Source organism: Lonchura striata, chromosome 2 (assembly GCF_046129695.1).
Source record: "Lonchura striata isolate bLonStr1 chromosome 2, bLonStr1.mat, whole genome shotgun sequence".
Classification (NCBI taxonomy): Eukaryota; Metazoa; Chordata; class Aves; order Passeriformes; family Estrildidae; genus Lonchura; species Lonchura striata.
In genome coordinates, this window is record NC_134604.1 from 4,029,229 (window position 1) to 4,055,121 (window position 25,893).

A 25,893-nucleotide genomic window follows, 5' to 3' on the forward strand; every position below is an offset into this window, starting at 1 on the left:
TTGACTGGCTGGAAAGAAGCAGCAAAAAAAGAAGACATCATATATACTGTCCTATCTGGAAGCTGAATTGATCACTGAAATGATCTTTGCTATCTGGTCTAGGCCCTTAATCTTTAAATGTAGAACTGGAGGGACCACTTGGTCAGAGGAGGAGATTGTGTCAGAAAAAGCCTTCTTTGCCCATGCCACTCTTGGTATTGCTCCTGGGCAAAATGTATTTGTGCTATTCCAGTTGAGTTTTGAAAATGTCCATGGATAAAAGCTCTGCAGATTCTCCCAGGATTCTCATCCAGTGTCTAATTGCTCTTGCAGTAGAGAAGGATTTAATTTTTTGCCAACATCTGTCTGCAATTTCACTTGCAAGAACTCTGAGTTCATTGCCCTCTTCCTATTACCTGGTTTTTCTTCTCTTATCCAGTTGTTCCAACTCCTTTTTCTCTGTCTGGAAAGACCTTCTGGACTCAAAATCACAGGACTCAAACCACACAGGATTTGTTGGGGAAGAGCAATAGGTCTCCAAGCAGGTGACTAAATAAAGGCGGTAGCAGCCACAGTTTGGAAAGAAGAATTGTAAGTAATTTGTACAATATAGAAATAATTTACTTTATTTCACTTTTTTCTAATCCTAGAGTGTTTTCTTCTGTGTTTTCTGGGGATGTGTGTGGTGGGGTTAAATATATAAGTTAGGAGGAGATGGTAACAAAGGCCAGTAGTGGAAGCTTTGTGCCTGTCGTACTCCTTGCTGAGCTGTCAAAAGGCATGGATTTTGTCAATAGTTTTTGTGCTCATCTTAGAGTATTCAGAGTTCAGAGTAGTCTTCTCTGTCTTCATCCACTTTTATTGTGTCTTTTTAAACACAGATAAGCTGCTTTGCTGGCCAAAAGCCATTATTCCATGGCTGGACCTCACTGGGCAGGATGTCACACGCTGAGCTCCTGTGTCACTACTGTGGCTGCAATGATATCAGCTGGCGGTCTTACAGAAACTGAGTTTGTCCTGCTTTGGTAGCAGATAAAGACATTGCACTATTCTTAGGAGCTGAGACCTAATTCTGCTCTTCTCCCAGGCTGGAGTAGAGCTCCTCTCCCGCCATCCCAGGTTGCTCATCACTGCCAGCCCAAGCTGCTGATCTTGTCATTTCCAGGCTTAAAGTTCCAGGTGCTTGACCCCCTCTGGCTGGGCAGCAGGAGGCTGCTCAGGAGGGCTGAGCACTCCTGGCCATTGCCCTGCAGCTCCTCATCTTTGTGAGGTGTTGAAGGCTCCAGGTGCCCTCTGCCTCTGTGCTTGTTTTGGTTGGGACAGAGTTGATTTCTCAATAGAAGTTAGTATGAGGCTGCCTTTCTGACTGTCCCCTTCCCTCCTGGGGGACTGTGCAAGTAGCTGAGTGGTGCTTAGCTGCTGGCTGGAGTTAAACCATGACAGCATCTGAGCACCTTTGCAGGGCTCTGCCCCTGCCCCACATGGCAAAGATCACTAAATACAAGCCTACCTCTGGGTCCACCTTCTTATGGCCCATTTTACTGACAGGACAGACAGATGAGAGGACTGCAGGGGGTCCTCTGCTGATTTTTTGTTCAGCTGATGAGTGCTAGTGTTTAAGGTGTTTCTCAGTCTTCCTTCTGTCTGAATGTTTGTATCAGGATCACTTACAGTATTCTTTTTTCTTTTGGCTTGGATGTTAGTGCATCTGAAATACTCCTTCTTACCAGAGTGCATAGCATTTTGGATTGTGCCTTTTATGTCATATGTTTACTAAGAGTGCTGACTGTCAAGCTGAAAAATCAACAATGGAGATTTAAAACTTAGGACTCAGTGTTCAGAACAAGTATTTTGCTGGTTCTAGAGCCATGGCCTGTCCAGAGTTTGGTAAACACTTTCGTGTGTCTGTCTGCTTGTGTTACTGAGGACATGAGGGGTGATGTTTGCTCTATTATTGTAGGCTCAATATCAATTATTTATTTGTACATTTAACTTTTTCTAATTAAAAAAAAAAAATCTGATCCAACAAAAACACTGACTGGTCCTTTTTTTTTAATTATTTGTTTGGGATACCAGAAATGCATCATTGTAAGCTGGGCTTTTTAGTAGTTTTAATTTATACTTTGCTTTATTTCTGGACATAAAATGGGAGTTCATGGGGCTTCTAGGGTGTTTTGGGGTAATTTTTCTTTTTAAAGGAAGGTTTTGAACTAAACTTTTTAGATAAATTTACAAAAGCATTTTTGACCACAGCAGCTGCAGTTTAGTTCAGTCAATTAAAACAGTGTATTCTATATTTTTGCAATTATTGTCTGTGCCATGCTTGTTGCTTAATTATTTTTTATCTAAAGTTACATGCTCTAGTGATACATTGTCTGTCTTGTTTTCTGTATTTCCCTTGATGAAAAGAAGCCAAATAAAGCAAATTGAACATAAGGCCACATAATTCCCTTCATTTGTAGCACAGTGCTTGTGAGATTTTAGAAACCAATGAGAGAAGTATAATTCATGAACTCTAGGTGTATGACTAATTCCTCTGGAAAAGCAGCAGTGACCCAGGGTACTCTTTAATACATGTGGCCTTTTGAAATCAATTGTGAAACCACAATAATTTTTGTTTGTCGTGACAGCAGCTTGCACTTTTCTTCTTAAAAGGCGTAGTAATTAGAAACTTGAATATAGTTAAAAGGATGTGTCGATGCTACTGTATCCCTAGAGGAGCTGCGTGCCATGGGATTGTGTACTAGATCTCATTGTCTGAGCTATATTTGTTGGTAAAATACAATAGGCAGTGATTTCCAGAGATTGCAACATAAACATTGTATTTCCTCAAGGGTACAAATGGTTGCTGGTGATAGCTGCTGAAGAGCTTTCTCCTGGATGCTGGCCAAAGGTGCAAGTCTTGTTTCTGCAATACCTCACTCACCCTGAGTGATGGGAGACTGTAGTTCCTTCTCCTGGGAATTTGTTGCTGGCATTACAGTTTTCAACTAAAAGAGGGTCAATTTAGATTATGTGTAAGGAAGAAGTATTTTACAATGAGAGTGGTAAAACACCAGAGCAGGTTGCCAAGAGAGATGGTGGATGCTCCATCCCTGGAAACATTCAAGGCTGAATGGGGTCTGAGCAACCTGATCTAGTGGAAGATGTCCCTGCTCTTTGCAGGGGGGGTTGGACTGGATGGCCTTCAAAGCTCCCTTTCAATCCAAACCCTTCTATGATTCTCAGATCAGAAAGCAGTGAGCCAGCAGTGCTGCTGCCCAAGCTGTGATTTCCCCAGGAAGAAAAGCAATGTTTGCCATGCACAGGAGCAGAAGGGATGTTTGCCTGACCCAGGAGCTCCTGGCACAGCTGGCTCAGGGGCTGCTTAAGCCCCAGTTGCACGGTGGGTTGTGCTGACAGAGCAGGGCAGGAGCCAAACAGTGCAGGCTGGGGTGTGGTAGCAGAGTTAAGTGGCCTTAGAAAGAGTAGATAGGCCACCCTTAACTTCACAAAATGCAAACAACGTGCAGAACAGCATGTTTCCTCAGGGAAACCTCAAGGTCACTGCAAAATCCATAAAAGGTTGCTTTCTTGGCTGACAGCCTGTTTCTTAGAACTTGTCAAAACGTTTGCTTTGGTTTTCAAGTCGCAGTGCATTGTTTAATTCCTACAGATGTCTCCTGTCTTTGTGTTATTTTATCCCTGACATGCTTAAGGATGTCATTACTCTAAATTGTGCTGACATAAGAGACAGGAAGGTAAAGTGTCTGTGAGAGGTAACATAATCACAGTGATGCAGAGAGGGTCTATAAATCACCAATATGCAGGGCTTGGTTCCTATAAAAGATAGAATTAAAAAAAAAAAAAAAAACACTTCTGATCACACTGTGATAATGACTTTTCCTTTTTGCCTTGGATGGTTTGAGTGTTTTCCCAATGCCTTGCCACACTGACCATCCAGCCCAAGGTCAGGCAGCTGCTTCACCTGCCTCTGAAATAGTGAATGCATGCTTGTGTTTTTTCCTTTATCCTTTCCTTATCCTTCATCAACCCATGAATTTTGCCTCTGCACATTGCTCCAGTTTTCAAGTCTGAGAAGCAGACTTGGGATGCTTCTGGGTGACTTTTCCATATCATGTCACACCATGTGGCTGCCTGCTTCACTTCTGTGTCTCCCAGCTGCTGCTCTGCTAACTTAAATGCTTTTTGTTCTGAAGGCATGGTGGCAGCTGCTCTCAAAGTCTGTTACATAACAAGATGTCAGGGAAGGAAGCTAAGCTAGAAGCTAAGGGGATATATGGTGGGGGTTTGTCTGGATTTTTTTTCCTTAAAATGGATTGAAGTTAGTGCCAGAATCCACACTGAACAAGAACTTTCATGTTGATGACCAGTATTTTTTCATCCAGAAAGGCTTAAAAGTCTTTCAGCTTCAAGTTGAAAGCACTTAGATTGTTTTTTGATAACCATCTTTTGATGACCATATATTCAGTGAGCATCCTGGGAGATGGTAATAAAGGGAATTTGGTGCTATGAGTCACTCTGCCTGCAAGAAGGAAGTGTGGCCACCTGGACAGGCAGAACTGGGAAATAAAGAATAGGATTGCAGCCCCAGCCTCACTAATCTGGGTTTCCTTAGAGGAAAAGGAAGAGACACATTTCCTTATTAATACCAGTCTAAGTCTGGAAAACAATGTAGATTGAGTGTAGTGGCTGACAAAAGAAAATTTCCCACTTCTTACTTAAAACAGAGGTTAAGTAGGTTGGTCCTTGCTGATGAAGTATTGATCAGACAGATTGTTTTTGTAAGAGTTTGTTACTGTAATTTAATAAGGAAACACACAATGAGGGAATGATTTGTATTATATTTTATCCACTCCTAAAGTGATCTTGATTTCAACTTCTTTCCTCCTGATTTTGCCCTTCCACTGCTCAGGCTTCCCTGATTTATTGTTCCTCTTGGTCCTGGATGCGTTCCTTCCTGATCATTCTTGTTCTTTGCAAAGGACTTGGCCTGAAGCATGTTATTTTCTTGCTTATGTGGATACCCTCTCCATCTGATTTTTCCCTTTCCCTCTCTGGTACTCGAGTTTTCATCACTGGAAGGTGTTTTCATCTTCCTGTTCACAGTAACCACAAAGTGAAAACTCCTGTGAAAACTCCTTGTTTCCAAACCTGGAAGCAGCCCCTCAAGGAAAGACAACATGGACACCAGTAGACAGACTTAGGGAAAATGTCCCTGCTGTGGATGGGACATCTGTGTGTCTGTCTGTCTGCAGGAGCTCCAGAGAGCCCAGATCCTGGGCACACACTGCCTGGAGCTCATGTGGAGCCCACTGACATGTGTTCTCCTCCCTTGCTGGGCTGCATGATTGTTCCATCAAAATATACTGAAAAAGAAAACGTGCAACTAGGGAGCTGGGCAACGTGGTCGATGTCTCAGCATGGAGTGAAAGGAAGGCATACTCTCACCACTGTTGCATGCCTTAAATTTGATTTCTGTTAAGCAATTGGTTATTTCAGCTGACTGATCCCATCTAGGGATGATAAATATTGGTATTCTCTGGTGTCCTTTATCGTGTCACATGTGGGATAAGATGGCTCAGTTACTTAGAGCATGGTGCTGGTGAAGCCAAGGTGGAGGGCTCAATACCTATATGGTCCATTAATTTGAGAGCTGGATTTGATGATCCTTGTGGGGTGCCTTCCCACAACTCAGAATATTCTGTGATTCTGTGATAACTTTGAAATTCACTTAGTAAATCTTGTTTCCTTTCTGGACTAAGTAATCTGTCATGATGAGAGCAGCAACTAGGAGAACTCATTAGGCTTTGATGGAAACACAAGAGAATACTTTCTTGGACAGCGTGGAAGGCATAATGTTGGGAATGAGAGATTAGAAGACTTGGGGTGAGAGAAAGCTGTTTGTTTCCCTGGCAGCTCTGAGTGTCCCAGCAGAGTGGATGGACTGGTGAGGTGAGAGTTTGTGTGTCCTGCTCTGTCTCCAAGTGATGCACCTGGAGTCAGGTAGCTACTTGTGCTGTTGTCTATGTAGAATAGGATTGGAGTTGAGTCAAACAAAGGTAAACGTGTTCTGTTTCACCTGAATTGATAGTAAGATTTCAGATTAATTATTCAGGAATATTTTTATACATAGGATATAGTGCTTCCAGGGATTGATATTTTAATTTTAGAATTTTCAGGAAGTTTGTCACAATTTATTTATCTTGAATAGGGTAAGGGTGCTGTTGGCCAGGATTCTTCTATTGTGAACAGTTCCCCTCTCCCACTGCCCTCAATACTCCCATCTCTTCCTAATTTGCAACTGAGAGTCCTTCTAAACTGATTTGGGCACCAGAGGGGATAAATCTTATTGCAATTTTTTGTAGTAATCATGAGCTGAGATCCTTTTCCCATTTGCTTTACTGGAAAGAGGATTTGTTGCTCTGCCTGCAGTGCCCAGCCATGTTTTGGTTTGGCTGCCTGTCAGAACTGCAGTGTTTGAACAGTGGCAGTCTGGCCACATAAACAACTGAAAAACTGAAATTGGAGATATCCTTGAGTAGCTTGGCTGCTTCCTAGGCAAAAGTTGAGTTTTCCCTGGAAGAGCAGAAATCCCAGTGTCAAGGGAGAGTAAAGACACGAGTTCATAAGGCTTACATAGGAGCTATTTGGTGGTCTACCAAAAATGAGAAACATTGGGAGGAAATCCCTCCAGTATGGTCCTGTCCCCTACAAATCAGTAAGGGAGCAGAGGTGGCATGAAGCCTGTGATGGACAAACAGCATCAGGCTACAGAGGTTACTCAGCATGGCCTTGTCTAACTATCAAGGCTGAGGTTTTTGCCACAGTTTCCCAGTTGGATTTCCTCTGAAGTGCTTTTTGGGACTGTTCAGGATCATGTGAGATCTGGGCTCTGAGTCTTCAGACACATTTGTATTTGTACTTTGCAGACCAAATTTCTGTGAGATATGTTAATCTGATACTAAATTTGGGGAAGATTAAACTCTCTGCTGTGGGATAAATGTTGTGCCTAACAGTCCATATAAAGGGCTTATTATGCCCTTATTTTTTGTCATGTAAGTAGCACTTCCATCTATGGGAATAATCTCATTCCCAATAGGAGTAGGAATTGTGTCTCTGCTGGCAACCCAGATATTTTCCCTCTCCCTTCTGACACAGTTTTCCATGTTAATCTAGCCAGGAGAAAGAACCTAGGGGTAAAAATTAACTCTAGAAAACTGTATGGGCACTCTGAAAATTTTTTTATGCTAAAACCAGGGAAGATAGAGCCATTGAGAAAGATCAGATTTGGAAATCACAAATGGTTTATGTAAAAAGCTGACAATCAACTGGAAGAGATTTTTTGTTTCCTGGAAACAATTCTCAGGATGTTTTCCCCTTGTGTTTAAAATGAGGTTTCTGCTTCAAGATCTTCCCTTCTCAAACTTTTCTGTATCAGTTCAAAGGTTGGTGCTTTAATATACAAGGGAAGACGTTCCTGGAAACTACACAATTGCTTCCTCTGTTCGTTGTGACCTTTTTAAAGTCTGAAAATTTGAGGGGTTAAGCGCTAAAAAATAGGCATAAACTTACTTTCTATCAACCTAATTTGTATCATGTGGATAATATGACAAATTATTTAACGTTAGCTGTAAATCCATGGTTTAAGTTCACTCTTGGGGCTGCACAAGAAGACTCAATTTAATATCCTTGCTTTGTTTGCTTGCACTGGGTACAGAGTGGCTGTTTGGATGGTGTGTGTATAATCCATGCCATTATGGACTGGGCTTGGGCAGGCACAGCTTTCATAATAGTTAGAATTTTGTATTTCTAAGTGGTTGTATTGGTACACATTTGTTAGCTTTTCCTGCCGAAATATCTGGGAGAGTTTTAGAATTGAGAGCATTTGTATCCTTTTGAGAAAGTAATTGGCTTTACTCTGAGCTGTTTCTCAGAGCAAATTCCACTGAACAGACATTTGGAGAAGTTGGTCTGTTTTTATAACTCTGTTCTAAAACACTGTCTGTTTTATTTCAGATTTGGTATGATTTAGCTGTTTAGAAAATATTTTTGTCTGCTGGCATACACATATATGGTGTATTCTGGTTTTGAAATTATTAGTTTATTCAACATTTATAATTATTGTGTAAATAATGTTGACTCAAGAAAAGAAAATATTACTTCATCATCTTCACTGCCACAACTTTTGCTTCTAAAAATAGGGCAAATATAAACAATTGTGGGGTTTTGCCTTCCCCACTGAAATGGTGGAAAGTTCCTTTTGTGGAATAAATAAATATTTTACAAGTGAAGTATTTCAAGGTTTAATAAGTCTTTCAGTTAAAATATTCCTTAATGTTTGATTTTAATTTTAAAAATTGCTATGAACTGTTTTATGCTAAGGATAGATAGTTTGTGAACAAACCTAAATAGTGTAAAATTCTACATCTTCAGACTCTAAATTGCTGCTCTGGTTGAAGATAAGAGACTACAGTAGAGGGAAAATAGAGAGCAATGATTAGGATGTATAACAAACTGAGTAAGCTTTTCTGAGACACTAGGTAGAGGTTTTAGAACCACTGAGATAGAGGTTTCACAAAGCCACCAGGAAAGGAGATTCATAAAAATATGGAATAAAAATGAATTTATAAGTATATGAAAGACTCATAAATTGTCAGAATCTTTTGTATTGATGATTCTGAGATTGCAGAAAGTCTCTGTCTCTCAGCCCCCTGCCAAAGCAGAAGCCATAATTGGTCTGTGCTGGTTTCCAGGTTGTTTATTCTGTTTATCTCTCACATGTTCTGCTGCCCTGCCCAGCTCTGTCCTGCAGGGCAGCGTGTGGGGCTCTGCCCTCAGTGGGATGTGACAAACATTAAATACCAGAAACTCCCTGGGCTGCATTTACAATAACGTGCCAATATCTGTCACCTACGTTGGACAGTGTGTCCCCAGCCTGAACCAACAGAAAAATGCCAACACCACAGTGAGACATGGAGGGCATGAAGAAGGAGAAAAAGGACAAGGCACACCCAATTTCCTCCATCTTGTCCCCTTTGGACTCCTAATCTAGAATCCTAAAATTTTACTTTTAAACCCATGCCACACTTAATTATTACTGATATCAAACACTCAGAGCTGGTAATTAATCCTGTTAGATTGCAAACTCTTTTCCATGGACAGAGAGCACAGGCAGTGTCTCTGGGGGCTCTGTCCAGGGGGGTTCCTGACCCCTGCCAGGGTCCCAGACCTTCCAGAGCAGCCAGAGGGAAGCCCTGGATTCCCACAATAAATATTAATGAGGTTTGTTAAATATAAAATAAAAATGTGAATTCATAAAAATATTCATCTCTTTTCACAGTGGCATTCTCAAACCAGTAACTATGTGGAAATGGAATTGCCTCTTACCTGACTTGAAGAGGAATTGTCTTAAAGGAAGAGCCAAGAGCAACCTCCACAAGACATGGAGCACTGACAGACACACGATGGTGGAGCCAAACCCCTTGGTTAGAGGAGATACTCTGAGCCTGCCCTGTGTGACCTGGGGTGCCACCAGCACTGGGCTGTAGAGCAGGAGAGGAACTGCAGCAGGTAGTGAACACAGTTATGGGAATTACGAGGATTACGGGGAGAGTGAGTTTACTTTTGTGAAGAAGAACTGAAGGAGGCCACTTCTTTCTTTCATGGAGAACATTTGGATGGGAGTGCAAGTCAGAGATCAGCTGCAATTTGAAGGACAGGAGGAGAGCCCATCTGGAATGTCTACACCCATAGGAACCTGATACAGGACTTCTCATTTTTGCTGCCTGTGTGAACTCACCTATTTCCAGGTTGTTTTGGTGATGGCTTCTGTGCTAAAACACCCCAAACCAGACCCACACAAATTCTTATGTGTATGAGATAATTTCTGTTTATATGACTTTAGTTCTAGATATGTCATTAGTTCTAGATAATAGAATGAAATAGAAATATGTGGAAATATAGATGTTTGGGGTTTATTCTTGCAGAAAAAACTAAAGAATACTCCAGATTCTTTCTTGGGGTACATGTAGTCTTATATTGCCTTCTGGTTTAATATGAAAATACCTACATGCAACTACTACTTTACTGTGCTGCTTACCAACTTCTGTGATAAAATCCTGAGATGACTGCAGCTTTGACTTCAAGTAGCTCTATTTACTAGACAAGAGCTTCCACTGATAAACAGAATGACTTGTAAATTCGAAAAAAAAAAAAAAAAGTAGGGTTTAGTTAGTATTTAAGCTAGGAGTCTTCACATTCTAGAAAGAGGAAACAGGTGACAGAAGTAAAGGGCCTGTGTGTATCCTGTTCCCAGCTTGTTGTGTCCTTGCAGGCAGGTTCTTGCTTCCAGCAGTGCTCTCTAGGTGCACTGATGTGGAATCCTCTGACTCCTTCCCCTCAGCGAGGACTGTATCACAGAGTTTTCCCCACCTCGGCTGATAGAGAAGACTCAACCCATGGTGCTCTGCAGCACTACTGCCAACCTACATTAGATTGCCTCCCCCACTGGCCAGTTGACACTGCCCACCCCAAATATTCATCCCTCATCCCCCCTATGGGTTGCTGCCCTTTGCCCACCCCTGTGCGCTCAGGCCATTGGTCACTGACCCCATACTCAAGTCGCGCAGACCACACGGTTTGGGCTTTTATCTCTGGTCCCTTTGGCGTGCTGGATGCAATAAACCCTCGCTGGAATATCTCATGAATAGACCCTTCCTGCCCTCCCTCCTCTGAGCTATCTGGTGTGTGTGTGTATGGACTTGAAATGGCTGCTCTGGTGGCCTTACTCTTGAGTGACTTCTGAAGGAGACGTTGCAAAGAAGGTTGCAGCATTTCTACCACCCTGCCATGCTGCAACACATTGAGTCCAGGTTCTCCAGGATATCTTGTCTTCCAGTGTGGGAACCCCAGCCTTGCTCTGGGGTCCCATATGGTGGTGAAATTTCTTCTCCAACCCGTGCTTCCAAAGAAAAACTGTTCAGTCTCAAGGTAGTTTATTGTGAGTTATCTAAAAGATTTTCTTCTCGGGCTGCAGCTGTTTTATCAGCGGCCTGGGTAGAGGCACACACACACCCTGACATCCTCTCTGTCTGCTGTCTTCTTCTTCTCTCCCTGCCCAGGGCTGCTGCTATCTTTTATATGATATATTACGTATTACATGTTTATTGTTTTCCCCCAATACCTACTACCTATATTACAAAGTGCTTTTCTACTCTAAACCAATACATAAGTGCCAGCATCACCAAGAACATGGAGGCAAGGAAGAAGAAAGAGGAAGAACAGGATCAGCCCATTTTCCTCCATCTTAGAACTTCTGACCCCCATGGACAAAGTAAAAACCCCCCTGGACAGGTGCTAAAACCCCCCTGTACAATACTAAAAAATTTTCCCCTCTGTTTTGTAACTACCTTTACTATACTATCTAACCTTTTGTGACTGCTTGTTCCACCTCCAAAGTTGGTAACTCATTCCATGGCTCAAACTCAAAATCACAGCTGTTTGCAGCTGCCTGCCAGGGTCTAAAATGCTTCTGACCAAGGCCTGGAACCTCTAAAAATGTCTGAGAGACATTTTGAGTTCCAACATTCCAGAAGGAAAATATCTGGTTTTGCTACTACATAATCTTTCCTAGTAGGCATTAGAGAAATACTCAGACCACTGAGTCACCTGGGAGAAAAATATATGACAATAGAAAACACAATACTAAAAGAAAGAAATGTGATTATAACCCAGTTGTTTAAATCCAATTAGTTCAGGCTGGGGAAAAAAAAAATGGTATTAATGTGGAGATTTAGAATTTTTCTCATGTTACTTGTTCTCCATATGATGAAGCAATGTAGTGTAGAAAAGTACTAAGAATTACACTTTTCTGCCCTTACTTAGATGAAAAATTGTTTTGTCCCGTGGGAGTAGTAATCACAATTTTTCACTAAATCCTGATTTTGAGTGTGTGTTTTCTTTCTCATCCATAGTCTCCAGGGCTTTAGCTTCCAGCAACACCTTGGCTTTTCCACATCCTGAGAAAGTTTAGATTGCTTTCTTCACAGCATATCTTTTTCCCTGCCCAAGCAGTTGTGCAGGAAGGGGTGCAACCACAAGTTTGCTTTGTTGCCTGTGATCTGTGCTGTTGATACAATGACCCAGCCCAGAGAGAGACTGGAAGGGCTGAAACATCTCAGTCTTGCAGCAAAACTTTTGAAATGGTTAGCACTCATCCTTTGTTTTTCCTAGAGGTTTCTAGTGGCTACCACTAATTTCCTATGAGCAGAGTGCTGAGGAAGGGCAGATGACAGATGTACTTGTGGATATGGGTTGCTTCCTGAGCTATTTTCTTATTTTGTAGCCTTCACTACTTTAATCCATAAAAGGTATCTGAAAATTGCCAAGGGGAATAGAATGTGCATCTGTGAGTTTTAGGTTACAAGAAGTGATTAGGAGGGGAGGGGGAGTGAGAGACAGAGCAGGTCACTGATGTGGGTAGGAAAGGAACTTATATTGTTACTTTCATGATTCTGATTCACAGACAGGTTTTCTCTGTCCCCATCCTGTATATTCTCTGTTCTCGTGCCTTAACTTTTTTCACTACCCACATTCTCTATTTTTTTTTTTTTTAACTTCATAATTTGTTGGCCCTTTTGACTGTTCACTTGCTACTGTTTTTGTTGTCCTGTAGGGCCACACACAGTGCAGTGAGAGTAAGCCAGCTGTGTATATTTTGGCTTGATTGCATGCAATTTGGAGGTGTTGCTCAGATGCCTGCAGATCTTTATTGGTGGGTTTCAGGCTGGTGTGGTTGTAATGGAAACATTCCCTTAGTGCTGAAGAAAGGTGTGGAGACTTGGGTCAAAGGACGACTTCATGCCATAGATTTTCAGCCATGGACAAACATGATGTGAGTGTTGTGATCAGTCCAGTGTGTGCCATCAACCCTTTAGATGAGGATTTATTTTTAAAATTACAATATTTTTACAATATTAAATATTTAAAATATCAAATATTTTAATATTTATTTTAACAATAAAAGACCAAAAATTGTGAGGGAGCCCCATTTTTTCAAGAATATGTTACTGAAAACATGATGAAAAGATAATTATGAAGGAAACTAGTGCAGACTGTACACCCTAGTATTTCACAAGTGACTTTTTTTGGAATAACTCACTACACATCAGAGAAAAAAACATGGGATTAAAGCATTTCACTTGCAGAATGGAGAAGCTCTGATTAAATGTCATAAATTGTAACTTTCCTTGTTATTTTTTCCAGTTTGGTTTTGGTTTGGTTTTGGGTTTTTGGTTTTGGTTTTTTTGGGGGGGTTTTTTGGGGTTTTTTTTTGGCCGGTATGTAGATGTTTTGCCATTTTCTTTTTAAAGTGAGAACAATTGAAAAGCTGTGAAGATTAAGGAGGAAATGCTTTGTACCAGTACTCATGACATTCATTCTGGGAAATAATTAATTATAAATCAGTTTTTAGGAAGCTAGGGGCAATGCTTTCAGACCTAGTATCACATTCTGCCTTCACTTACTTAAGTGCAGCTGTGCTGAAGTCCTGGAGCAGCGTCAATGCCATGTGTACTCTGTTAACTCATTTTACCAATGCCCTGGGATGCCTCTGAACAGTGACTGGATGTTAGAAACCAGTGGAAAATCCCTCTTTCTAGGGATAATGAATCTGACTAGGTCTAGTCCCTTCCCTCATACGAAGCTCCTGCACAGCACAGTTATTCTCAGATTTTTGGAAAGCCTTTTGCAGGGTAAGGTGGATGGCACCTTGTTAGGTCCCATGAGCGAGGCAGAGGTGCAAGAAGGGAGAGTTAGAGGTGTGTGGTAACTGTGTCACAGCAACCCTCAGTTGCCAGTCAAGGCAAATTGATCCTCCACCTCAGTCAGTGGTACCCTCCTCACGAGTTTTTGATGGGAGCTAGCACTGAACTGCTCACTTTTACTCATTAATATAAAATAGGGGGTGTTTTATGCATGTGCATAAAGCACTTCTGTTATTCAGGGTCACATTGTGACTTTGAATCCTGCCCTGCCATCCTGTAGGATATGATTGAAACACCAGTCCTTAGGTTTTGCTGTTCGCCAAAACACTTATTTTATTCATCTGAAATGCTTGGCCACCAATGTATGAGAAACAAATAGAATGAACTTGAAGCACTGGGCTGCTCCCAGTGCTGTGATGGCACTGGTGTTAGTTAGATGTGGTGGGATGAGCAGGGCACGTGCAGTGGAGGAGTTGCACTGTGTGTGAGGGAATCCTTACAGTTGGAAATTATGTGTTTGGGATCTTCTGGATGAGGAATGGTAGGGATGGAAAACAAAATAAATGTTGTAGTGGGTGTCTACTATGGGTGGCCCAGGCAGAATGATAGGACTAATGAGTTATTCTATAGGCAAGAGAAATATCTGGATCAGCAGCCTTTGTCCTTATAGGAGATGTCAACTTCCCAGACATCAGCTGGGAATACCATCCTGTTTGACAAGCAAGTCTGGGAAATTCCAGTGGTTTGTTGAAGGTAACTTCTTGATCCTATTTCAGTGAGTCAGCTAGGAAAGATTACATCCTGGACTTGTTATTCGTGACTAAAGGAGGACTCAAGGGGGATGTGGCTGTCGGTGACTGTCTTGGCCACAATGATCACATTGTTTAAAATTGTCACTCTAATTAGAAAAAAAGACATCAGAATTTCTACCCTGGGCTTCAGGCAAGCAAACTTTAAGCTATTCAGGGAGCTATTTAGCAGAGTCCTCTGGGAATCTGCTTTTGTGGGCTTGGAGGTCCACAAGTGCTGGTCAGTTTTCTACAACTCCTTTTAGAGGCACAGGAGCAGACAAATCCCCTGTGTTGTAAGTAAAATAAGCAGGGAGGGAGACCAGCTCAGCCAAACATGGAGCTCAGAGAGGCAAAAGAAATGGCACAATCTCTGGAAGCAAGGTCAGGCTTCACAGGAAGATTACAGAGCTCTAGTTTGTACATGCAGGGAGAAGACATGTAAGGGCAAAGACGATATAGAGTCGAAACTGGCCAGTGTTAGGTCAGAGGACAAAATGGGCTTTTAAAAGTATATTAGTAGAGCAAGGAAGTCTCAGGAAAACATTGAACCACTACTTATTGAAGATGACCGCCTGATAAATAGGAATGAAGAAAAAGGGAAAGCATTCAATGTATTTTTTTACCTCAGACCCTAATGATAGACTTTGGGTTGCCCGGTCCCCTGAGTCAGAGGACCATGGCTGTAGGAACAGTGACTTTTCATTTGTGGACACTGAAATTGCAAGGAATCAGTTGCCTTAATTGAATGTTCTTAAGCCCATGAGGCGTGATGGAAGTCATCCCAGAGTTCTGAAGGGAGTGAGTATGTTATGACAGGACTCTTCTCGATCTCCCAGAAATCTTGGGAGTCTGGGGAGGTCCCCTCTGACTGGAAGCTAGACAGTGTTATTCCAGTTTAAAAGAAGGATACGAGTGAAGACTTAGGAAAGTACAGACCTTAGTACCTGGAAAAATTATGGAGAAGACCATGCTGCATGCTATTGAAAGTCATTTAAAGAACAATTTAGTCATTTAAAGTCATTTAAAGAATCAGGCACAGTCAACATGGGTTCACAAAGGGAAAGTCCTGTTGAATAATTTGGTATCTTTCAGTGAGGTTACCCACCTAGTGGATGAAGTAAAGGCGATGGACGTAGTCTTTATAGATTTTAGTGAGGGTTTTGATACTGTCCCTCATGGCATCCTTTTGGACAAGCTGTCCAGCTGTGGGATGGGCAGGTTTGTGATGTGTCGGGTGATGATCTGATCAGCAAGGTCCAAGGGCTGTAGAGAATGGCACTACATCTGGCTGGTGACTGGTCATAGCAATGCTCCTCTAGGCTCAGCTCTAGGTCCAGTTCTCTTTATTGTATTTAACTGTGATCTGATTCTTCATTGTACTTATCAATGGTCTGGATGCAGGAAATGAATGAGCCAATAGCAGTTCTGCTGGTGATAATGCCACTGGCTCTCTCAAGGGAGAAGAGGCATTGCAGAGGATCTAGATAGATTGGAGCATCAGGCAATGATTAATGGGACAAAATTTACAATTCCAAAGGCCACATTCTGCACCTGGAATGGAGACGGAGGGGAGAGAGGGATCTCTTCTCCTTTATATCCAGTCACAGGACAGTGGTTGAAAGCTGCTCCAGGAGAGATGTAGAGTGGACATTAGGAAGTACTTCTTTACTGAGGAAGAGGTCAAACTCTGCAACAGGTTCCCTAGAGCGGTGGTCAGTGCCCCAAACCTGGCAGTGTTTGAGGCATTTGGGGAAATGTCTTTAACACTATTTTAAAATGAGCCCTGACTTGGTCAGGCAGTTTGATTAGATGGTCATTGTAGATCCCTTCCAGCTAAACTATACTGTTCTATTATTTTTTGTCCAGGAAGTTCTACATCCTTATTCCCAAGGACATCAGTGTCTAATTTGGGCAGTTACATTCAGTTCTCCAACAAAAGTAAAGGAAAAATAGCCTCAATTAATATGGGGCTGCTATTATTAAACAAATATTCCAGGAAAGATTGTCAAATTGATAGCTTACAGGAAACTCCAGAGAATGTCTGCATTTAAATAGGTCCCTAGGAGGAGACAAATCCATGAATATCAGTGTTTTGCCAAAGTTAGCTATAAGCATGTACCTGTCTCTACAACTGGTAACTGTCGTGCCATTACTGTACACTGTCATCAAGTATTTATTTAAACAATTTGTAAATTTACTTCTATTTACATAGCTGTCAAACCAGCAGCCTTCCATTTCCAGGATTTAGTAAAAAGAGGGACTAGTCCATGTTTGCAGTAACTTGTACCCTCTAACTGGTCTGCTAGAGGGCTGGAGAAGCAGAATATTAATTGGAGAAAGATCTGCCAGTGCAAATGTACAGCCTGGTATCTTTGGCTTGCAGCAGGTTAGCAATAGAATGCCAGGCTCCAGAGTTGTTACTGTCCCTTCCTTATCAGCTACAGCAGAGAGGAAGAGGCAGAGGGTGCTGCTTCTCTTGTGAAAGGTGTTATCTTCTCTCTGGGCCAGCTGCTCTGAGTGGTCTGTGTCTCAGAGCCCCATCTCTTCCTGTGTTCTTCTCATCTTTTCTGAAGAAGACGAGGGCATGGATACGCAGAGTATCAGGAGTCACACCTGGGGGTGCTGGGTGGTGGGCCTTGGCAGAGGTCAGGAAATTAGTAACCTGCAAGGAGTTGTAAGAGCTTCCCACCTTTTTCTTCTCTTTTTAAAGGAATAGGAATCATCATGGGGATAGGCAATGATTTTACAGTGATGGCAGCATAAAGATGGCAGATTTCTGTGACTGTCAGAAGAGAACTGCTTAATTCATCCTGTCATTTCTTAACCCAGACAACCAATTCTGATTTGGTAACAAGCTAGCTGATTTCTGGAGGAGTCAAAGCAAGCCACACATGAATTAAACCTGCATTTTTTTCAAATTAAGAGAATAAACCACCTGTTCAGACATAGAGGAAATTAAATTTTACAGTCTTACAGAAATGTGTTTTATTCTTTTAAAATCAAAAGAACCTATCTGAAAAAAATGTATTTTTATTGTTGGGTTTTTTTTTTTTTTCTGAACATTTCCATCAACATTCTAGGGGAACTTTAGGAGACAAACTTTGTAAAGCTTTCCTATAGAAAAAAAGTAAAGGGATCATTTAAGATGACTGCATTAAACATTACAGGTATGTACCACTGACCTGAACTGCAGTGTAAACTATTGAGCAGAGGTGTCAAACACCTTTTGTGTTTCTTTAGATAAAATAGCTGTTTTCATACACCTCATACATTTCAAACCTTTCCCCCCCTCCTAAAGTGGCTGGAGCCAGTTTGGCACATTGGCAGCCCAAACAGAATTCCAGAGGTTGGGATGTGACTGTGACCCATGCTGACCCCTTCCTGCCTTGCTGGGGCCACTTGCCCTTCTGCACTTCCCTTTTCTTTTTGTGGCTGTTGACAGAGACTGAGCCTGTGGCCTACACATAGCAAAGAAATTATGAAGTGGCACAGACACCTATGTGTCGATGAAAATTATAGGTTATTGCTCTCTGTGTTGTCAAACCCTGGTAAAAGTCCTTCATCTACTACAAACATAACCTTCTGCCAGGAACAAATCTGCATTTGCAATAAAGTCAGGGAAAACAAGATGACATGGTAGGAATTTTTTTTCTTAAAGGAAGGACATTAAACCCTCTGTTTGGCATCCAAAAGGATGTGTTGTGCCTGCTCATTATTTCAAAAAATCTTGCAAGCTCTGGACAGTCTCAGAAGGAGCTAAGATTGTTTATTTCTCCTTATCATAGAATTTCTGCTCTGGAGAGGGCCACAACACAGTCAATCAGTTTTAAGAAGAAAACCAGAACTTTGTCATTTAGATCTGGGTTTTTCTGGAAGACTTGCCAGGCGCCAATTGCTCCCATCTGCTCCAAGACTGCCTCTTGTGTACTGTCAGTGTAGACAGTTCCACTTGTTTCTGTGGGGTTTGAGTGGGTTTGGAAGAAATCAAAACTTTCACCAGAGCTGTGTGCCAGATCAGATAACCTAATGAGAGCTCCCAAATCTTCCTGTGAGCTTTACCTATCCTTAACCTCAGGGACACTGCCTAAGGGGGCCCCATAAAACACTGCTGCCTTTGCTTCCTAACAAGCAGCAGGCATAAGCTAAGGGGGCCCAAATGCAATGTGTGGATTGTATTTGGGGATGAGTATTTTTAGCTTGGCTGATAGCAAAGTTAAATGACTGTTTCTGACTGTCTGCCACCCTTTTTCTGTAGGAATGTGGATGTCCCAGTTTCCCTCACCAATGAATGAAGCTCTGTAAGAAAGAAAAATACCCAAAGGTCAAGATAGCATCTCAGTATGTGCAATTTTCTCCATGGTAACTATAATGGAATGATTGGGGTAGTAATGGCATCCAAGTGATGCTGGGAGTATATATGATAATAGACAATTTTTAAAACAATTTTTTTAAACTCCATCTGTATTTTAGAAACAGACTAAGCTACTAGAGAGTGTATCTACTACTTCAGAACAGCAAAAAAAACCCAAAAATTATTAAAATGTAAAGAAAATCTAACCCTGTGCAACTAGTAAGCAAAGGTACAGCTTTTTACGAAAAGGAGCAGCTAGCAAAAAAAAAATGTTTAGAAAAAGAAATGGTTTTTTGTTCTTAAATATGTGATCACAGAGGCAGTACTAACTTCTCTGATTGGGCCAGCCTACATGTCCATTGTCAGAGCCTTCAGGGTCTGGCTCTGCTGGACATTCTAGAAGTTTTGAGGAGCTTCTCTCTCAGAAGCAGCTTCTGTGGCTTTTTCTCCACCCCCTCTAAAAACCAGGTTGTGTTCAACTAACACAGCTGCTCTTTCCGTGCTTGTACTGATCTCCTGGGTGATATTTGAGTAAAATTCCTTTCCTTCCTTGTCTACCCTCCTTTATTTCTGCAATTCATGCAAGAGAGATTATCCTAAATGGCTGACCAGCTGTTCTCCTGACTTCACAGACATCTCTCTTTGATGCTTCTTTCAGCAACCCTGGCTTTAGCTAAGGAAGAAGGGGAGAAGTAGTAGTTCAGGATTTAGTCTTCAGTTTTCCTTTACTCTCTACAGTGGTGGATGAGGGTTTCTAATGGTTGTCTTTCAGTGATTTTAACAGACTTGGTCTCACAGTAAATCATGCCATGGAATTTAACATTCTTGCCCTCCACATATTTTAAGAAAGTTTTATGATGGAAAGAGGTTAATTCTGGATGCAACAGCCTGGATGGTATGTCTGCTACCCTCAAATGCTCTCTGCTTAGACAAATATGAAACTGAGAAAATACTCTTTTCTATTATTATTAATTTTCTTCCTTTTGCTCCATTTACTGAGTACCCTCAGAAGGTGCTTATACCAGAAAATGCTCAGGACAAGCAGAATCAATTTTTTCTGTGCAGCAGAAAACTTGATTGAACCTCTTGCTACCACTAACATTTATACTTATTTCATTTGATACGGAAACTAATGTTAGACCCTGTAATGACCTACTCTGAAGGGGAAGGCAGCACCCTACCTTTCCTTGTTTACCTAGAAATCTGGTATCTTGCTTCAGATGCCACAGGGATCAGAGGACACCTATGATGTGGCCTGAAATATTTTATGCACACAAATGTTGGATTTCCTTTTTCTGCCACCTTGATGTTAGGGAGGAAGGCAGCAGCTCTGTTCTCCTGCACTGCAGAGCGCTGGGTGCCAGCTCTTGCACTGGGACCTTCCTTGTGTTACCTGCTCTCTGCTTTGAGCTCCTGAGATCAGCCCTGTAGCTTCAGCTGCTTCCAACCCTCTGTCTTTGAAGGGCTGAGACAGGTACTTTCTGCTGTGGTTGATGGCAGCTTTTCTTCCTGCTCAGTTTTTGTCTGTAGGTGTAGCAGGACACTCGCATGAGTTGAGGATCTTCAGTCCTGGATCTAGACCCCAAGGACATCAGACCCAGCATACAGATCAGGTGAACAAATCTCAGTCTTAGACCTGCCTTCATTCATCCTTGTGGATGTTTTTTGCAGCAGTTGGAAAGGAGGAAATTAATTTGAGGGCTGTTGAGTGTAGAGGGGTTGTGCCTGTGCTCTGATGCACTCAAGTGAAGTTAGGAGGAGAGTTCTGCAGGCTTTGGCCAGCACTGAAGTGGAGATGATGGAAAGACTGCAGGGGTTTTGTTTTTTTTTCTTGGTGCTAGTGGGCTGGGTGGAATAACACCCTCCAGGCTTGAACACCTTGATGTGGTCAGCCTGACTATGGGTGTGCTACCAGCCATTCACCCATAGCAACAGACAGATAAAATTCTGGCATACACTGGGCAAAAATGTCCTGGTGTAGGCTACCCCCACCCCGTGTAGCCTTCCTTGGTATTTGAGATCTCTCTCTTCTGTAGCCTCCACTGTTTTTGTGAGACTTTGCCATCACTTAACTATTTGGGAATAACTGTTAGATTAGGAAGGTGAACTTGAATGTTGACATCTGTTGCAAGAACAAATGCAGGTGAGTCCACTAAATCCCCCATCTGTGGGAACTGCTCGAGTCGTTTTATCTGTACAATTTTGGTACATTGAAAAAATTTCAAGTGTAAACTCTAGAGTTTGTTTGGTTTTTTGTTTTTTTTTTTTCCTGCAGGCAAATTCAGGTTATCAGGCTTTTATTTACATAAAACATTTCCCAGAGGAAGTAGGATGCTTTGACACATTCATCTAAAAATTCCCTGCAAGTAGAAAATGAAAGGGAATTGTATGCTTTGAAAGCCTGGTACTTTCCACCTTATCTTCTACAGTAATCAGATAAAGTAAAAACAGGAGATTACTTTGTCTTTTTTTATTTAGATCCTTTATCACCCCCCACAAGAGAAAATGGAGCGTATCTAACAGCAGTGGAGTGGTGATTTCTCTGCCTGTGTCAGAATGCAGTAGGGCCAGGGCTGGTTCAGAGTAGCAGAGAATCCAGCACCAGGATTTGTCCTACATCCCAGCCAGGAGCAGACACTGGGGACACCTCTCTGGAGATGGGGAGAAAGCATCAGCCTTCAAGTGGGGTCTGCTGTCTATCTGTTCAAACCACAGATGAATGACATGCTCCTGGGGGACACGGAGAGGAAATTCATTATTATGGACAGAATGACACCTTACAGGCTGTGATCCCAGCAGCAGGGAGTCTTGATGGGTTAGGTGCTATGCTCCTCACCCAGTTTTGGCAAAGAAGTGCTCTGTCTACTGACAGTGGTTGTTTTGGACCAAGGGGACAAGAGCCATCTCCATCACACCTACCAAGTGGCTGTGGCTGCTGCAGTGTCCAGTCAGGCAGTGTAGACTCCCCAGCATTGATGAGCTTCTGTAAACTGCTCAGAGGTAAGATGTTTAACCCTGAAACTCCAACAGTGTTGTGGGATTTTCTCTCTGGACACATAACACTGCTTCTGTACCCTGTATATCTAGGTTTAGATAAGTTTTCAAAATTCTAAGTGAAATTTCTCAGAAGTCTGTCTTCAGGATCCATGTCAAAGCATGTGGCTCAATCACCTTTGTTGGGATGGGGTTTGCAGAGAGTTCTTATGGTCCCAAACCACAGAGCTTGTAGGGAAGGGAAAGGAAAGGAAAGGAAAGGAAAGGAAAGGAAAGGAAAGGAAAGGAAAGGAAAGGAAAGGAAAGGAAAGGAAAGGAAAGGAAAGGAAAGGAAAGGAAAGGAAAGGAAAGGAAAGGAAAGGAAAGGAAAGGAAAGGAAAGGAAAGGAAAGGAAAGGAAAGGAAAGGAAAGGAAAGGAAAGGGAAAGGGAAAGGGAAAGGAAGAAGGAAGTTTCCTAGCTCATCTTTCCACAGTCTTTGAAGTAGGTGTTGGTGGGCCCAGGATTGTCACAAATCCTGGCAAAATGCATAAAATTTGAAAATTAATTTCTAGCTGTAGAAAGCATTTTCACGATCCGTGTTTCCCTCAATATTATGGGCTTAAAATTGCTTTTATAGTATTAGGGTGAACATCTATTACATAGCACCTGTACATTTTCTGAAAAAATCATGGTGTTTCCAGAATTATGACTGCCCAACCTTTTGCCTAGCACAGGGCACTACTAGATTTTCTTCTTCCCTGTAAAGAAACTAAGGAATTTTTTGAGAATTGTATTTGCTGATTCAGAGAAATAGGATCTTAGAAGGCAGTGGGTCCAACTTTTCAGGCATTGGGCTTCAAGAAATATGTCAACCAATTTGGAAGAGCAGAGAGAACAGCAAGTAAGACTGCTAGTTGGAGGAAGGACCTGAAAGACTTGAGGTCATGAGGCTACTATGAGATGTGAGGTCTTCAAATATAAATGCAAACCTGTAAAGAGGATGAGAATAAATGTTCTCTGTGTCTGCTTCAAACAGAGTATAAAGTAACGGCTTTAAGTTTGTGAAAAGATTTTCAGGATAAACATATAGGAGAAGTCTCTGTTGGTAGTGATGATAAGATTCTGGCATACATGGTTTTGAATGACCAAAATCATCACTAAAGATCTTTAGAAATTAGTTAGTGAAAGGCTGAAGGTGGCTTCAGTCTTGTCCTGAATGATCTTGTCCTGAATCATTTTCCTGGACCATTCTGTCCTTCCCAGTATTGATTCTTTTGCCTTTTACTCTGCAGTCATAACGTCACTCCATTCATTGTGCAGACAGGAATGGTAAAAAGTACCCAGCCCTGAGCAACCCAGTGTACCTTCAAACCTGGCCCTAGTTAACATGCATAGTGTTCCATCCAAGTGATATCTCCTATGATGTTAAACAGAATCCTAGGTGGGCTGCTCTTTACAAAGAGCATATTTAGTTAAAAACGTCTGCATGTGACTTTTGGGAAGGCAGTATCCTTTCATTATTGGAACTGTTAGCCAGGAATTGTTTGATTTCCAAGCAGTTAGCAGTCACATTTCCTAGTTGTGAAATGGGTGCTTTTTCTGGAAAACATGCTGAGAAATGTTTTGCAAAAGCAACTTCAGGGATGTCTTATGTTTCTTTACGTTTTTGCTAAGCAAAGAAATTTCCAGGGCTTGCTGTGCTGGTAACAGATGCTGCAGTGCTAATTCTGATACCAGATATCCTTTTGGCAACAGGCAAGTGCTGCAAACCTTCAGAAGATGAGGAAAGGAAGTCTTGTACATCCACCTGGCCCAATTAACATCTCTCACTGAGTACTGGTCAGCTTGCACTCATCAGTGGAAATCTGAACTTCAGCAAGGGCTACACCCTTGGAAGACAGTTGCAAAAAAGCGTGAAGCTCTTCAGGATCCTGGGGAGAGAGTTTTGATCTTGTTTTGTTCAATTATATCCTGTGCTTGCTTCCTGGCAACACTTCTGTAATTTGAGGTCAGCCAGAATACTTTAACTCTTCTGATTTATCTCTGGTTTGTGTTTCATTTCTCATTTTTAGGCTTAGAGCTCCATGGCACCTCTACGAAAGAAAAGAAACCACACTGGAGAAGCAGAGCCTTGCATGGGTGTTGGAAACCATTTGTGCTCAACCTTTGCTTCATCATGACAAGTCAGTGTCCAAAACCAAAGCATGCTTATTACTTCCCATCACTTGCATATAATGCAGGACCACTGTTTTTGTAAAGTTTGTTCTCAGAATGCAGAGAAGAGGAAGCTGGTAGGTCACACAGGTTTTCAGTTTCTGACCAAGGTAGTTGGCCATTGTGTGCATATATGAGGTCCCCAGCTGGGGAGCTGGTAGTCATATGTTAACCACAAATTATATTAATTTGAGTTTTTGTGCCTTGCTTTCCCACCATGAAGTCAGCTTTTTAAATGTGACTTTCTTGAGAAAATGTAGGTCTACAAAGCTAACACTTCTCCAGAAAAGTGAGATTACCAATGAAAAAGGCATGGACAAAGGAAGCTGCAAGCTACTAAAATTTCTTTTACATTATTAAATGCATTTGAAATGGCATTTCCCAAAAGTTTGCAGCCTCTGTAGAATTTATAAAATTTCTAAATTCCTGATGCAAAATTAACTAGTACACTTCTGTGTATTAACAACTTAAATAGCTTTACAATGCTTCCTGTAACCCAGAAACACTAGAATGTAGGCAAGTTTCTTATTGCACACCAAATTTCAATAATCTTATATCTTTTACTGAGGGAGGTGTTATTTTGGAGAAGATTGCATAAGAGAAAATTATTGCAGCCTCTCAGACTTCAACCAGAAATCTATTATGTGTTTTACTGTCTAGGGGCTCATTCATTTAATCTAATCTTTTAAGAGGCTTGTATACTGTGTGGGTTGCTTTGGAGAAACCAGTCTCTCCCTTGCAAAAAGAGATTGCAGTGAAGAGCAGTAATGTGCTTTTCTGGCATTAATAGACCTTTAATTCCACAGTTTTCACCATTTTCCTTCTATGTTGGTTGGTGGGCTTGAGAGCTGTACATCTTTGTTTCTGTTCTTTGGGCTCCCTGTGTGACTATACCTGCACAGAATCTGATGCAAAAATAGCAAAAGAAAGACAAGTCATAGGAAATAACATATTATGGAGTCCCTTGGACCATGTCTTAGGGAGGTTGTGCAAGTGCTGTACATCTCCTCCAGAATGGGTCCTGAGCCTATTTGTTTCCTTTTCTGCACTGATGTGATTGTGTGGTTTCACTGTGTGATTTAACCTAGTAATGGCTCTCTTCAGTCATATATTGAGTGGACAAGGTGAATCAGGAGGCTTCTCTCCTCCCACTGGTGTTCTGCTCCTTAGTGGGATGATGCAACATGAATATATAAAATCTGGAGACCATCCACTGAGCCTTAACACCACTGTTGTTGGGTTATGCTGTGATGTCAGATGTGACAGTGATACCAAGAGGCACACGAGATGGTGGGGATGACTATGTACCACCTAAAGTGAGCCAGTACAGTCCTTCCATTCACTGGCCAGTTCTAAAGCCAGTGGATGGTTGTGAAAGACTGCAGGGATTAATGTTTTGAGACATTCTGAGATGCCTGTGGGGGGGAAAGGGCAGCTCAGCCCTGCCTGGTGAGGCAGTGACCACAGCTCCCACCCCTAGAGCCTGTGTGCCAATTCCCAGTAGTGCCAGTCACGGGCACAGCACCAGTGATGCTCCCCACCTGCCTCTGGAGCCCCAGCCCAGGTCCTGAGTGGCCAAGGGACCAGAAATTCTATCTGGGGGAAGGGCCCAGTAAGGCCAAGTGGTATTGAAGGCTGAACACAAGGTAAACACATTGGACCTTACCTCACCTTGAAGCTTCTACCATCATTGGAACCCAGGAACTGCTGTGTGTACGTGTGCTTTTCTATATATTTTGTCTTTCTCTCTTCTAATTCCCTCTTCTTGGAATTTTGAGTAACTTGAAATCAAATGCATTTAAAGTTCGCTAAGTTGAA

The 25,893-nt window shown here is 41.9% G+C and overlaps 1 long non-coding RNA gene across 1 annotated transcript; it reads left to right on the top strand.

Moving 5' to 3' along the window:
* The first annotated feature begins 30 nt into the window (after window positions 1-30).
* LOC144248934 (uncharacterized) lies at window positions 31-23,950 on the top strand. The gene is made up of 3 exons (XR_013342120.1): window positions 31-570; window positions 9,323-9,552; window positions 23,934-23,950. It is a non-coding gene; the product is annotated as an uncharacterized LOC144248934 (long non-coding RNA).
* Window positions 23,951-25,893: the final 1,943 nt, after the last annotated feature.